Here is a 16,135-nt window from a genome sequence, read left to right on the forward strand (position 1 = left end):
TTTTTATTCAGGGGATCTAGTGCATTTAATTAATGTACTGGTTTAGTATTCAAAGTCTGTCAGTTCCTGCTCTCTAGGGCTGTAAAGATGTAATTAGTTGTAGTTTCAGAAGTTTTTTGGTTTGTTAACCTTACCATTTAGAAATGCAAGAGGTAGTTTGTGAACGGTTTTATTTTACATAAACTTCAGTTAGTTTATTTTAACATGAACTAACAGTTAAAGTGAGCCATTTTACTTATTCTTTATTTACTAATACATTATTGAAATCAAAAGTTGGCTTGTTTATTTAATGCACCTGAACTGATGTATAATTGTTTTACTACTGTTCAGAGATTGTATTCATTAATTCATCATTAAGAATGTGTTTATTTAAAAAATTGGACTATTGTAAAATAAATTTCCTACTTCTTATAGAAGTAGGAACTCGAGCAACTCATAGTAGTATGAGCTGTCGGGGGTCAGTTCAATGTATTTTTGGGTGGTTATACATTCTGCCACTAGAGACAGTCAGGTAAAGCTCTTCTTACTAGTGTTTGTTTCATGTCTTTGCCACCAGGTGGAGACTGTGCTTCAGGACTCTAGTGATCACAATGTGCATTTGCTATAAAACAAAGAAGTCCTGTATTAAGTTAGCCTTACGTTACCTCAGAGAGCAAAAGAGTCTAGATTAGCAGCAACACTTGCTCCTCCAGATCTTTTAAAGTGAAAACAGAATTTGAAAACTGTCTGATCAATAAGATTTCCACTTCCAAGATGTGCACAATAATGATCTAGTTAAAAAAAAAAAAAGTCCGATATCAACCGATAATAACTGCCATACAAATGAGCCATTTGTAATCCAGAATACGCTTTTGCATTGAGTCAGGCCAGTAACCATTTGCGAGAAATTAAAACGGTCAAGTAGTGATGAAAATCCTTAGCTGTCATAGCGCCACTTAGTTCCAAATGAATGTCAAAGTCCCTGACAATAGGAATTCTGTGGAACTTCCGGGTCAAAAGAGTGCCGAAGTTATGGCGTATGGGTTCCCTCGATCGAAAAGCAATGCATTTTCCACATAGACTTTAGGAAAATCGCAAAAAATAAGATCTGTGTTTATTAAAGAGTTGTGACCCCTACACCTTTTGCATGTCAAGATAATCTTTACAAGTTAATCCAAAATGTATACATTTTGAAGCCTATATAAAGTTTAAAAAGGTTATAACTGGTGTGTTTTATGTCATAGATCAAAATGTGAAAATATTTAGAGGCTTTGTTAACCACAGACCTTATTTCAGGAGATTTAGCAAAAACTTTAGACTTTAGGGCGAGGGAGCCGGAAGTGCTAAAATGCTAACTCACTTCCGCGTTTGGCCTACAAAGTGACGTCATAACTTCGGCACTCTATTGACGAAGTCGGCAAACTGACATCATAACTGCATGTGATTTAGTCATAGAAGGTTTATAGACCGTAGCAATGATTGTAGAGTGGGAACTTATTTAACTCATACTCAAATCCAATCATTCAAATGATGAAAATTGAGGAGCAGACACAGCGCTTGAACTGCAGGTTGTAAACCACAATAATGCTACCGCCTCTGCTAGATGACCTCGGGAGACCTAAAAGTCTAATGCTGCGTTTTTGAGAACGTAAATCACAACTTCAAACCACAACTAACGACTTTTTAGCATTCCAGGCCAGTCACGCCAAACTACCTGAGCGCAAGGAATTGTGGTAACTAGATGTCAACAAACCAGCATAGCGGACCTTACGGGGCTTATGCGCATTTGTAATAATTTCTGTCGCCAAAGGTGCTCACTCCTTGTTTATTTGAGGGAAACGGAGGAGGGAAAATGGCGCATAAGGCAAGATAAGCTGCTATACCTTTTATTTGAATTTATTTGTATATTTGGAAATGTATTTAGTATTAATTTATCCTTGCCGTCAATGGACTGAAAACTCATTAACGTTATATTGTCCTAAAATGTATTCTCACCGTGTACCACCAGAAGAAACAATGCGTTCGAGCTCGTAACTGGGAGTACATCGATCTAGTACGAATTAACGGGTGGGAAGTCACGGGTTTGTGCACTTTCACGGGTATAATGTTGGAAAAACACAGATTACAGGTTGCCTGGAATGCGGCATAAAACCAGCATGAGAAATCTGGTTAAACGGGAGTCCATCATTTTCTTTTTGCCATGATTAAAAATAGTCTGAAATAAAATCTGATAAAAACAGTGCCTTGTTATTCCCAGAATGGGCATTTGATAATGCAGCATAAGCCAGGCTCTGCGGTGGAGACTACAGTCATTTAGTCTCCACACGGGGAACCGGTATTAAATTACTGTGATCAACACCAATGTGAACAGACTGTTGATCTTACGCCAGCATAGGGACAAAATAATTAGGAGCGGATGAGATTTTAAGCTCAGAAGTAGGCGTGCAGTGTACCTTGGGGCCATAGTCGTCAAGTCAGAGTCCATATGCACAGCCAGACCACAGTGTTGATTCCCCGGTGCACACAGCAGGTTACTCAGGCTGGAGTACAGAAGTAAAAGCAGCAGTTCAAAGTGGATAAAATGGCACAACCACATCGCAACCACCAAGGCACAGAAAATAATATATCTAAGATAAAACAAACTAACAAAACGGTGAGAGGAGCGGCAGTCAAACACGCCTACGTTCCCTATCGGCACCTAATGCATGTTATCGATGTATGATTCACATATAGGCGCCATCTTCTGGTCCGACGTATGAATTAATTCAACATGTGACTTTCATAGTGCATTATGGGTATTCTCTAGCCATTGAGCGTACATCAGTTGTACACTCGTTATTGCAGTACACTTTGGGATTGAATGAGTGCACTCGATAATGTCCACGATGGTTTCGGAGACCAAATGGCTGTTTCTTCAAATAGTGTCCTATTTAAAGGTATAGAGGGCGATTTCAGACACAGGCACAGGCTGCATCCGAAATCACACACTTCCCAACTATATAGTTATCGAAAAACATTATGTGACAAAAGAGGTATGTCCGAATTCACGGATGACCTGCTTCTTCTGACGAGATTCTGAAGTGTGCATACGATGGTCAATTTACTATCCCATGAGGCCACGGGAGACGATTTATGAGCGGCAGTGGAGTGACAACTGAAGCTTGCATGTCACATGGTAATGACAGCATGGTGAATGTAGTACGTCCAGATTGCATTCATACTACACACACTCAAACTATAAAGAACATACTTTTTTAGCGGTTGTAAAGTAATTACTTGTTCAAAATAAGTACCTACACAAGAGAGAATGCAATTTCAGACACAGCCATAGTCACCGAGTGCCACAAACAAACAGCAGCCACCTTAAACATTTCCTCCTGAACCAAAACAACAAGCTGATGCATGTCGTAACTGTAATTACAAAATGGCGACGTCGAAATTGAATCTAAAGTAGTCAGGTGGTTCAATTAGAGATCTGTAACGTTCTTTACGTTCGTTATTATTTGTAATGTTATGTGCTTTGAGAGTCGTCTCGTGATGCTTTGCTGACTCTGCTGTGTGCGGTCGTGTGTTTTGAAGGAGGCGTGGCTTTGGAGACGCTCTGAAATTGCCTACCCTAGGTTTAAGATATACAAAGAACTTTTCATTCTCTTAAAAATAAAGGTTCTTCTTAGGGGTGTGCGATATGACGATTTTTAATCGTGGACGATTAAAATGTCTCCACGATCTGCTTTTGAAGAAATATCGTAGTATCGTGTTACAGTGCATTCTATCAGTTCAGTTCTGGCGCCTCCGTCTCTCAACTGTATAACGCGACGTAGCCTACACATGATCACACGTTAAGGAATAGGTACGGGACACCGCAAAAGTTCATTATTTGCATAAGCCTTGCCGGTTAAACATTTAATTCACGCGCTGATGCGCAGTTCTAACGTGCGCTTTCCTGACCGCATAACCTGATGCTCACATGCACTAGAAGTCTGTCAAACAGTGCCTGAATACTGGACTAAGTTATCTCTCGAGTCTTATTAAGCTAATACTGTTAATTACACACAATGTTTACATAAACAGGCTATGTCTAAAGTGAAAGCAAACATTTGCGAGAATATCTGGTGTAATATGCGTCTATATTAAACGCGTCGCGTGCTGGTCTAATAGCAACAGGAATAAATAGTAGCCTACTGCCACTTGTCCTTAAAGGGATAGTTCACAAAAAAAAATCTGTCATTATTTACTCACTCTAATGTTGTTCCAAACCTGTATTAATTTCTTTCTTGTGCTGAACACAAAAGACATTTTTTTTCAATGTGGGTAACCAAACAGTTGCTGGTCCCCATTAACTTCCAGGAGAGAAGAGAACCTATAAAAAAAAAACTATAAGGGGACCAGCAACTGTTCGGTTACCCTCATTATTCAAAATAACCTTTATTTTCAACAGAAGAAAGAAACTTATTCGGGTTTAAAACATCTTGAGAGAGTAAATTAAGACAATTTTCATTTTTGAGGGAACTATCCCTTTAGTGTTAATAAAACAAAAACAAAAACACAAGGAGAAAATCACTCACTGACTGAGAACTTTAATATATCTTTAATAAGAATCAATTTATTCAGTGAAGTCTATGTAGTGTTTTAATTTCATATTTGTTCATTTAATTACTTCAATGCTACTGCTAAATACACCTACTGCATCTGAAAAAATAAAGCACTATTTATTTAATATGAATATTAATTTGTGTAATGTTTATCTTGTCTTATTTTTTTAATAACAAAGAAAATAATGACAAAGATTTTTATCTTCGCCACTGGCCTAAATGTGTGGCTTTCTTTTTTCTTTTGTTACCTAAGGCTTTGTTTTTAACATAGGGACATTAGTTTGGCTGTAATGAACAGCCACTTGCAAAATATTAAAACCAACTTGATAAAGAATCGTGATAAAAAATCGTGATCGTGATTTTCCTAAAAAAATCGTGATATGATATTTTTTCCATATCGCCCACCCCTAGTTCTTCTATGGTATCACTCTGAAAACCTCCTTTTGGAAGTTCTTTGGAAAAGTGATTTTTGCAGGGGTTTATTGGCTGAGACATTCAATCAAAATGATTATTTTTTATTTCAATAAATATGTAAAATCAGTTAAGAACCGGTTTTAAAGGGTTAGTTCACCCAAAAATGAAAATTCTCTCAGTATTTACTGACCCTCATGTTGTTCCAACCCCGTAAGACCTTCGTTCATCTTCGGAACACAAATCAAGATATTTTTGATGAAATCTGAGAGCTGGATCACTCCTGCATACCATAGGCTTCTTGAGGGATCGAAAAGTTATTAAAGACATCGTTAAAATAGTCCAAGTGACTACAGTGGCTCAATCTTAACTTTATCAAACAACGAGAAAACTTTTGTGCGCAAAAAAACAACAAAAATAACGACATTATTTCAACTATTCACTTCCTTCTCTATGGCCTCGAGTCAGGTTACTAGTTTAATAGCATAAGCTTCTGTTATTGTACGTCACACGCATCACACACATGACCAGCGTCGGCCAATAGTGAGCCTACGTGTGACGTAGCTCTACGCTATCACACTACGCTAACTGACTAGAGGCCCATAGAGAAGGAAGTGAATAGTTGAAATAAAGTCGTTATTTTTGTTTGTTTTTGCGCACAAAAAGTATTCTCATCGCTTGATAAAGTTAAGATTGAGCCAATGAAGTCACTTGGACTATTTTAACGATGTCTTTAATAACTTTAACTTGAGGACGGCAAGTTTCCATCCCTCAAGAAGCCTATGGACTAGTATGCAGGAGTGATCCAGCTCTCAGATTTCATCAGAAATATCTTAATTTGTGTTCCGAAGATGAACAAGAGTCTTATGGGGTTGGAACAACATGAGGGTGAGTAAATACTGACAGAATTTTCATTTTTGGGTGAACTAACCCTTTGAGTCAACGTGATATCTGAATTTACCTTCTTAATCCACAATCCTTAGGCCACATACTACTAGACAATGTCTTGCAGTTGCCAAATACCTGTTTGAGCATTTCAGTTCCTGATGGTTAATTTTTTTTTCATTAAATACAATTACTGAAATGCGTTGCGAACAGTGATTCATGTTAAATTTAAAGAGCCCAGAAACCAATACAATGATCTGAGAATGCAATATAATCTCCAAAGCATCTTAATAACGCAATACAGCCAATAAGATGTATGGTTCTTGCAAAGAGCCATCAAAGAACCTTTATGTTTAGGAGAATACACATCTACAGCATCTCTCAAACTCACATTTGAGTGTCGTCATATAGCCGTTTGCAGAAAACACACACAGCCCCTCGAGCATCTGTTGAGTACCATTACATGTTCTCTTCACATCTCTCATCAGAATCAAACAGCTGGATCCAGTTATTATTTACATGAGCAAAATCAAAGCACAAATCCCCCTTAAAAATAATTTTTCAATGTCTGGAAGGACAAACACGTAGTTTGCATCTTGGCAAGTGCTCTAAAAAAAGATGTTTTTGTACACATATAACAACAGGTACTTGATATCGTTCTTAAAATTTCTAAACATTTTAAATGAAAGTTAAATTGTAACTGGTTTTCTACCAATCAAGACATTTTTCCAAAGATCAAATATAGATGGGTATAAACCATAATATTAATGAAAACAAACTATTAAACAGGTTAATAACACCATTATAGAACTTTCCCTTTTACAAAAGGGTTCTATTTAGCCCCCAAAAGGTTCCTAATCCGTTAGTTTAGAACCGTTTATCTTAAGAGTGCCAATAAAAAACCTTTACTTCTTAAATATACACAAAAAAGTAAAAGTTATTTATTGGCATATGGTTCCACGAATAACCTTAAATATTCACAAAACCTTTCCACTGCACAAAAGGGTCTTTATAGTGGAAAAAGGTTCTTCACGCTAATGAAAAAGGTTATTTTAAGAGCTGTTCTTTGGGGAACCAAAAGTTGTGCCTCTTTATTGGGGCAGGAGGAAATGTTATACCAGCGGGATACTGTACAAGAGTTTACAATCACAAACACACACGTCTACTGATCCATGCGTGAAGTGCTCCGCTGCTATATTTACACATGTGTAAAGACTCTGGTATTATTATGTCCCATGGTAGAACTATTTAATATCACAAACACACTCTTGGCACGAGGACTCGGTAGGTCTGGTGTTGGGAGTTTGTGTGTGTGTGTGTGAGTGTCTATAAACCAGACAGAATGCTCCAGGTCTGCTGTATGAGTGTGCGTCATTTGAAATGCGGTTGAACGGTGAATTCACGTCTGAGAATCTAGACATCAGTGTACGTGGATAAGAGAAGGCTGAGGTTTAATGAAGACGGACAAAGAGATTCAGTGAATAAATCCATTTACAAAACAGATATTATTGACTCTAGATTCTGATTGCACAAGCAGAATTCAACTTTTGGAAAAAGCATGTACACACATAAGTGTGGCCGCACATCAATTGCATTTTGATGCATGAAGTTGTAAATGGCCAATAATTGTTATTTCTTGATTATTATTATTATAATAACATTTGCCTCTTTTATTGTATTTCTGTTGCTGATATTTTAAGCCACTCGAGGCTGTGCATGGGTTTCAGTGATTACAATTTTATTACCACTGTAAAATTACTGTACCATGTGGACTCGAATGACTTACTGTAATTTAACTCTTTTTTTTATTCTCTTAACTTCCTGTCTAAGGAACAGTCACATCTACAGCTTTAATTTAGTCATTAACCATACTGTAAAACCAAAATATTATTCAAATGAAATGAGTTTGTTTCACTTGAGTTCCCAGCATGCTTTGCGTCAGACTGCATAAGCAGAATACATGTTGAAATGTAGTGTTATTTTGTGTGCTTTCGCACAAGATTAATATAAAGCCAGTGTTCTTTTAATCTGCTGTTATAGGATTTATTCTGTTATGTTGCCGTTTTGCAAGGTCCGCCTAGCACGTTTACATAGGAAATAATGGAAAAGCAGTGCAGTGGAACGCAAAAACATGTTCTGTGGAAACCGCTCAATGCTGTTCAGGGTTGCCAGGTTTGTATAACAAAACCAGCCCAATTACTATTCTAAATCACTTCAAGTTGTGAGCTAAAAAAAACTACCCATGGCAATACTGTAAAAGTAACCCAATTTTGGCAACACTATATCGTGTCTCCTGTTTTATTGTTGTCGGAGCATCCGAGCTGTAAAGGCACAGCCCTCTTCTGGAAAGGGGCGCCGGAAGCAGCAGCTGATTTGCATTTTAAAAAGACATGAAAAGAGCTGTTATTGCTTCAAGTCAAAAAGGGGACATTTTGGACATGGCAAAATAAATGATCTGTGGGCTGAAACTTAGACACATTGTGAGGACACATAAGACTTATATTACATCTCGCAAGATTTTAAGGGCAACTGATTGTCTACATTTTTTGAGTTCTGCCAAGTTATTAGGGTTTACAGTGAAGCAGACGGGGAATTCTGATCAGTCATGCTGTCATTTTTTATTTGTTTTTAAAGGGTTAGTTCACCCAAAAATGAAAATTATGTCATGAATGACTCACCCTCATGTCGTTACAAGCCCGTAAGACCTTCATTCATCTTCGGAACACAGTTTAAGATATTTTAGATTTAGTCCGAGAGATTTCTGTCCCTCCATTGAAAATGTATGTACGGTATACTGTCCTTGTCCATAAAGGCAATACAGACATCATCAAAGTAGTCTATATGACATGAGTGGGTTAGTTTTAATTTTTTGAAGCATCGAAAATACTTTTTTGGTCCAAACATAGCAAAGACAATGACTTTATTCAGCATTGTATTCTCTTCCGGTTCTGTTGTCATTGCTCGTTCACGATTCCAATGACGCTGCTGACGTGTTATCTTGTGCGTTCTTCGATCTTCTTCGCTTACAGTCTGATGGAGACGCACGCTGTATGCAAGCTTTTCTACATCGTTTCTATTTTGGTATTGCAATATTTTTTAAAAATGGTTCGTAAGTGTGGATGTCGTGGATGTCCTAATCGTCCTAATTGGTTGCACAAGATAACACGTCAGCAGCGTCATTGGAATCGTAAACGAGCAATGACAACAGAACCGGAAGAGAATACAATGCTGAAGAAAGTCGTTGTTTTTTGCTATGTTTGGACCAAAAAGTATTTTCGATGCTTCAAAAAATTCGAACTAACCCACTCATGTCACATGGACTACTTTGATGATGTCTGTATTGCCTTTATGGACAAGAACAGTACATACATTTGCAATGGAGGGACCGAAAGCTCTCCGACTAAATCTAAAATTTCTTAAACTGTGTTCCGAAGATGAACGGAGGTCTTACGGGCTTGGAACGACATGAGGGAGAGTCATTAATGACATAATTTTCATTTTTGGGTGAACTAACCCTTATGCACCAGAGAAACAAGCGCGCAGCCATCTTTTGAATTTTGTGTTTTAACTTCTGTTTTTGTGGTCGCTCTGTATATTTCTATGGCATCGCTGTCAAAGAGTAATTAGCTGGTGAAGTGGATTTACTCAATGTAGAGTTAATGAAAGTTATCATGAGGATTTTTATGTTTGAAGCGGATGTCAACAAATGTTGTAGATTTTAAAACGAGCCATTCATTCATAAATCCGTAAGATCTTACCTTCATGCTGTGGTAATACAAACCGGACGAGCAGAGTGCTGAAAAGGGGTGGAGCTAAGGTCTATAAATCATTTCCTGTGCATGTTTTATTTTTAATAAGTTTGATTAAAGGTGCCATCTGTAAAAATTGAGGTTAAATTATCCCAAAAATGAGCTACACGCATCAAAATAATGAGAAGAAATAAGGTTGATGATGTCATTAAAAAAAATGACAAGTTATAGTGCTGCCGAGATATTAACCTGAATTAGCATGCTAGATTACTAGCCCCGGCCCGGCAGGTGTCGTAATACCAGTTTCAGCCATGGGAGGCGGTATGCGGGCAGGCTACATTACCACCAGCCAAACTGATGTACACGAGTAAGTCGGCGGCTTGTGTGTACTTGAACCTGATGTCAGTCGTGTGGAAAATACAGCCCACTACTACATTTCAGTTCAGAGAAGAGTTAAAAAATGATTGGTCGACATTATGCATGAGGAATACATTTTGGTAAGTTGTAGCATACAGTATCTTTCAACAGTGTTCGTGTTCCTTTACTATTAGCTAGTAGAGATGATCGGTTCACGTGCGTTAGGGATCTGTCGTGTAAAGCGCCAATACTGTATTTATTGTTTGAATTGCGTAATAAAATTAACAGAATCTGAGAGCTGACATCGGTCTCCGTGTCCTTTTCTGTGCATGACAAAATTGATGTGTGGCGTGAGAGTGTGTGAAAAGTGTTGTGAGAGTTGGCAGCTCTGAAAGACGCAAGCTTGGTCCACATCAGGGAATGCTGTCTGTCAAATTAATTAAAACTAATGATAAAAATGTAATATAAACAAAACGAATATAATAAAACTAGAAATAATAGCCTGGGCTTTCATTTTCCCATATCGTCGAAATGCACCGACTTGAGACGGCCTTTATAATTTAGTATTGAGATGTTGTTCATTTAGTCTCTAATCTGTACAAATCTTCAAATGCTCCACGTGAAACTGCGGTCTTCCAACCTTTTACTATCGTGTCAATATAATATGCACGAGGGAGACAGAGCAACACAGCGCTCGCCTGTGTTGTTTGAAGACATGAGAGTGCGCGTGGCCGCGGAGGTATTTCTGGAGGTATACTGCCCCCATCTGGTATAGAATATGTTGTATGATTTGATTTTAAATGCCAGAGGGCACCTTTAAAGGAGCCATATGTAAGATTGTGGCCAAAACTGGTACTGCAATCAGTTTCAAATTACTGTAGAGTGGTTTATCCCTCCCCCTTCGCCCTGACTCGAGGTTGCCAGATAGGCTGAAGGATCCAACCTTTTTTTATCCCACACGTTTGTATCTGCAGTTGTGGTAACTAGAGCAGAGCTGGCAAACCGAATGCTGCAACAATACTGACTTTGTGATTGGTAGATATGTGGAGGGTGGAGCATCAGACCAAAACACGACATGACAGTCAAGGGCTGCGACTTCACTTTTTAAATGACAATATCCTGGCCGGACTACTGTTGTCAGTGATACAAGTATTTGAAATAAACATGATTTCTTAATGTCTAGTGACATATCAGGGCCATTTTATGATTATTTGAAATACATTTCTTACATACAGCCCCTTTAAATGTTTTATACTCTGAGTAAAGTCTTAAAAATAAAGTCTTAAAATAAAGTCTTAATATAAAGTCGCATAAAGTCTTAAATGTAAAAGAGAAGCATGAAAGTTCTGCTAAACATCTGCCTTTATCTTTCACTGAAGAAAGTCAAACGGCTTTGGAACAACATGAGGGTGAGTAAATACATTTCCTGACTTGTATGCAAAATATTCCCTTGAAATGCCCTTAAAATGTGTTGGGGTCTAACAATAAGTTAAGCTATTTTAAATGTCCTCTCCAGACAGAGAAGATCATGAAAACTTTTTTTGTTCAAAGAGGCCATAATTTTTGTTCTATTGCTGTTTATCGAAGAGATGAAGGCTTTGAATGATGAAATCAGTCAGAATGGAGCAACCGTCTGGAAAACTGCTCTATTTCCTGTGCTTTTGCTTCTTTCTGTGAAAGCCATTATCTATGTGCCACTATACACACAAATGCACTATATAATACAAAACACACACATCAGGTCATTTCCGTTCCATGGTAAAGCAAGATTATCCAGTCAAGCGTTCTTTTGTCTAAACACACACACAAGGATGATTTTTTTCTAGCGGACATCATGTGACCATTAGCTCATTACAGCGATGATGTCAGTGTTTTGGGGCTGGTTCCATTTATCTGATAGTGATTTACCTGCGCTGTGTGACCTATTCAACCTCTCTAAATCCACCTGGACCCCAGACACCATCTGACAGGAAGTCATGCTTATATATATACACAATACCTTGTGATGTTTATAAGAGTGGACCTTTGTACTACTCCAGAAATTTTCCCCCCTTGTTCATTCCAGGTAAACATACCCATCTGATTTTTTTGTGTGTTTAGTTGCTTAACTTCCTTTAACATTCCGAGAAAATATCTTTAGGAGTTACACGTCTTCTCTACCGATGCCAGTGCTACAAACACTCGATCCAGACGTCTGTGGGACTAGCTTGGGTTTAAGTTGGATCTAAGTGTGGAATGAATGTCAGTGTGTTTGGGTTAAAGGATGTGAGACCTGTTCATGGCTTTGGGGGTTTTCAGTGGTGAAACCTGTTGATGGAGATAAAGATGTTTTACTTGATAACTGCAAAACCAGATTTCAAAAGTCACGGGGCCAGATTCACGAAACATTCCGAAAAATAATTCATTTCAATGGCAAAAACTGCCATTTTCTTCTTATTTCCTAACTGGAAATTCACAAAAACATTTCTTAAGAATAGTGGAAAAACAGATCTAGTTTTTTTTTTAATGTCTTATGATTCTTTTAAAAACTATTTACGGAAATTTTCTTTGGGGAACTAAAAAATTATGGCGTCATTGTAATGCAATCACAAGGCTTTTTTCCGTTCTACAGACAAAACCTGTAATTTTTCTTCTTAAGAAAACATTTGAGAACTTTTTTTCAATAAGCACTGAGGAACATTTTACGAACTTTGAATCTTTTCGTGAACCCCGGCCCCTAGTTGTTCCATTTCTTTTGATCAATATTAATTTGCCAAAATGATTAATGCACACCGCAGCATTTGCTTTAAACTCGCCCTGATTTTGTCTAAGCATTTTTCCCAAACACAAGCACACTATCCCTGTGTGTGTTTGTGCTCGAGGAGACTAAGTACCTGAATAATAGCTTCCATGTGCAACCTACCTCACCACACATACACACACAGTGACAAACACACACCCCTGAATGCTATCCATCACACACTCTCATCCATCTCGGCTGATGTGTCTTTGAGGTTTGAAGTGTGTGACCGCAAATTTGAGCTGCTTGTCTTCTAAAGCCTCCCGCTTTCCTGTTGATCCACATCGCCGCGATTCCCTCAAGCCTCCAGCGTAACACACAACAGAAGCTGATAATCAAAGCCTGTTGTTGTTCTTTTGGCCTGCACCCTCATTTCTGAGAAAATGACAAGAATAATATTTATGGTTTGGAAATTGCAAATTTCTCTTTTTAAATATAGTACATTTTTGCTGACATAATCTTGTGTACTAGAAATGTCCTGGGTTCAGGGAAAGTTGGCATGCTATTGATTACCAGACCACAGAAAATCGACTCATCCAGTAGTTATTTGCTAACAAAAACACATTTGAATGAACTTTCAGTGGAAGTCTATTGGGGGGAAGACAAAATTGCACTGGGACAAATTTGTTCTTTTGAAAATGCAGTCAACAATTTAAAACATTAAAGGAGTAGTTCACTTTTGAAAAAACTTTTGCTGATAATTCACTCACCCCCATGTCATCCAAGATGTTCATGTCATTCTTTCTTTAGTCGAAAAGAAATTAAGGTTTTTGATGAAAACATTCCAGCATTTTTCTCCATATAATGCACTTTACTGGGAACCAAACGGTTCAAGGTCCAAAAGATACTTTCAGTGCAAACTGTTCAAAGGGCTTTAAACGACACCAGACGATGAATAAGGGTCTTATCAAGCGAAACGATCGCTCATTTAAAAAATAAATAAGAAAGTTTAAGTTTTACAAGCTCAAATGCTTGCCATGCACTGTACTGCGATGCACGTTCGTGACTCTTCTGTTCAAACTCGTTCATCATAATGAATGAATCTTTTCCGAGTCATTTGGTTAATTCAACAAACGAAACGAACGAATTGACTCTGAAAAAGATTTGTTCATTTTGATGAACGAGTTCGAACAGGAGAGTCACGAACGCGCATCGCAGAACAGAGCAAGGCGACCATTTGAGCTTATAAAACTTAAACTTTGTTATTTATTTACAGTATTTCGCTTGATAAGACCCTTATTCATCGTCTGGAATCGTTTAAAGCGCTTTGAACAAGTTTGTAGTTTGTACTGAAACTGTCTTTTGGACCTTGAACCGTTTGGTTCCCAGTAAAGAAAACCTTAATTTCTTTTCAACTGAAGAAAGAAAGACATGGACATCTTGGATGATGACATGGGCGTGAGTAAATTATCAGCAAAAGTTTTTTCAAAAGTGGACTACTCCTTTAAGTTTAAATTATTTAATTAATCATATTATTTGGTTTTCATGAATACAATTTATTGTATGTATTATGTATTATTATGTATTTATTTTTTATTATTAGTTCTAATAAGTAGTTATTACTAATTATTTGTATAATTAGTTATTCGTTTATTACTATTTATAAAATTATTTTATTTGTATTATATACACTGCACAGCCAAAAAAAGTCACTGTTTGAATTTTAGACACTGTTTGGAGTCTTTAATTGAATCATTATTAAAGATTATTATGTTTCTACATGTTATATGTTCGGCAACAGTTCTTCTAACCCTAATTGGATGGAGTGTGTAGCTTTTCATTTCTTAAACAACCATGCAGGAAAACACATCATGTTCATATTCCAGGATGACAATGTCAAGATTCATCAGGTTGTGTAAGAATGGTTGGAAGGAACATGAAGAATCATTTTCACATATGTAATGAAAAGTACCCCAAACCCCTCTGAACATCATCAACTAGACCAAAAAGGTTTGGTGGCCAAGACCAGCAAACCACTTTAGGCCAGTTTTAGATGTTTTTTTTTTCTTCAGCTGAATAAAAAGTGGCATGAATCACTGCTTGTAACTTGTAGATGTTGAGAGTAAATCTATCGGTCCACAGCAGGTTATGAGAACATTCCAGCATCCTGAATGAGGTCAGAAGAATACTGTGCTGCCCCGAGGGGAGGTCAGGGGAAAATTATACTTCCCGAGAGGAGTTCAAGACAACATTTTCCCGCCTCAGTTTACCCCGTCTGAACAATTACATGCTCCTAAAGCCCTGTTACACAGGTTGTTAAAAGCACGATCATAACCAGCCTTAATAAACACACTGAACACGACTTGAACGTGCGAGGTGTAGCTCAGGTACGAGCGCTGTCAGGAGTCAGCAGAGTCTGTTTAAAGAGATTTTCGACTCGAAAACACATGATTGCGGCTATTCTTCCACAAACATGGACGCGGATACGTGTGCAACCGAACCCTCGTGCTCACACACATGGTAAGATCATTAGCGGGGTCGTCTTACCACAAACTAACAGCCTCTGTCAGGCCATCTCAACCTACATTGAGAACAATAGGACACACTGTCTGTTTCCTGCTGCTCTACAGCATAACCAGACATTCAGAGAAAGACTTAAGGCCAGATCCTGTTGTAACACACAGACACACACACACACACACACGCCAACGTGAGGCGGTTTGAATCAGAACATTCCAGAACTTTGCCCACCTGGGTCTTAACATACCCATAATGCCTCAGAAAGCTTTAATGACAGAGCAGCTTCGGCAAAAGACTGTAATTTAGCTCATAACACACACACACATAAGGCAGCGTTCGCCCCTCTGATTAAGATGTGGGATTATGTCACTCACCACAACATCACGTGATTGGTCAGTGGTCAGTGTGATCAGCCAATCGGCGGTATGATTATGAGTATGTGAGCGCTATATCAGTATCAGACCAGTCTGTTATTAATGATACCGACCGCCGTGAGTAACGTACTGGAGCTCCGCCACAAGACCAGTGATAGTATATGGATTTATTCTCTCTGTCGTCATCGTCTATTCATAAATGTGAAGGAAGCAAATTTTTCTTTAACAAGCTTTTTTTAAATATATTTTCTACTGAAAATGTGCTTGCCTGTAAAAAAAAGTGGTTTCTACGGTGTTGCTATGCCTTTGCTGGGTGGTGGTGGGGGGTTGGGTGGTTGCTAGGGTGTTGCTAGGTGTTGTGGATAATTGCTGAGTCACTATGGAAGGTTGCTAGGAAGTTTGTTTTTGTGGGAAGTTGCTTGGTTGATTTCTATGGCATTGCTGGGGTGTTTTGGGTAATTGCTAACTGGTTGCTGTGATTTGCTGGGGTGTTGTGGGAAATTGCTAAGTGGTTGCCGGGGTGTTTTGGGAGGTTGCCGGGACGCTGCT

At 38.2% G+C, this 16,135-nt stretch overlaps 1 protein-coding gene across 1 annotated transcript in view; it reads right to left on the bottom strand.

The window, feature by feature from the left end:
* Window positions 1–16,135, bottom strand: part of haus1 (HAUS augmin-like complex, subunit 1) — a 38,579-nt gene that overhangs the window by 13,519 nt on the left and 8,925 nt on the right. The window lies entirely within an intron of this gene.

This window comes from Pimephales promelas, chromosome 19 (assembly GCF_988280905.1).
Source record: "Pimephales promelas chromosome 19, fPimPro1.hap1.1, whole genome shotgun sequence".
In the NCBI taxonomy this organism is placed as follows: Eukaryota; Metazoa; Chordata; class Actinopteri; order Cypriniformes; family Leuciscidae; genus Pimephales; species Pimephales promelas.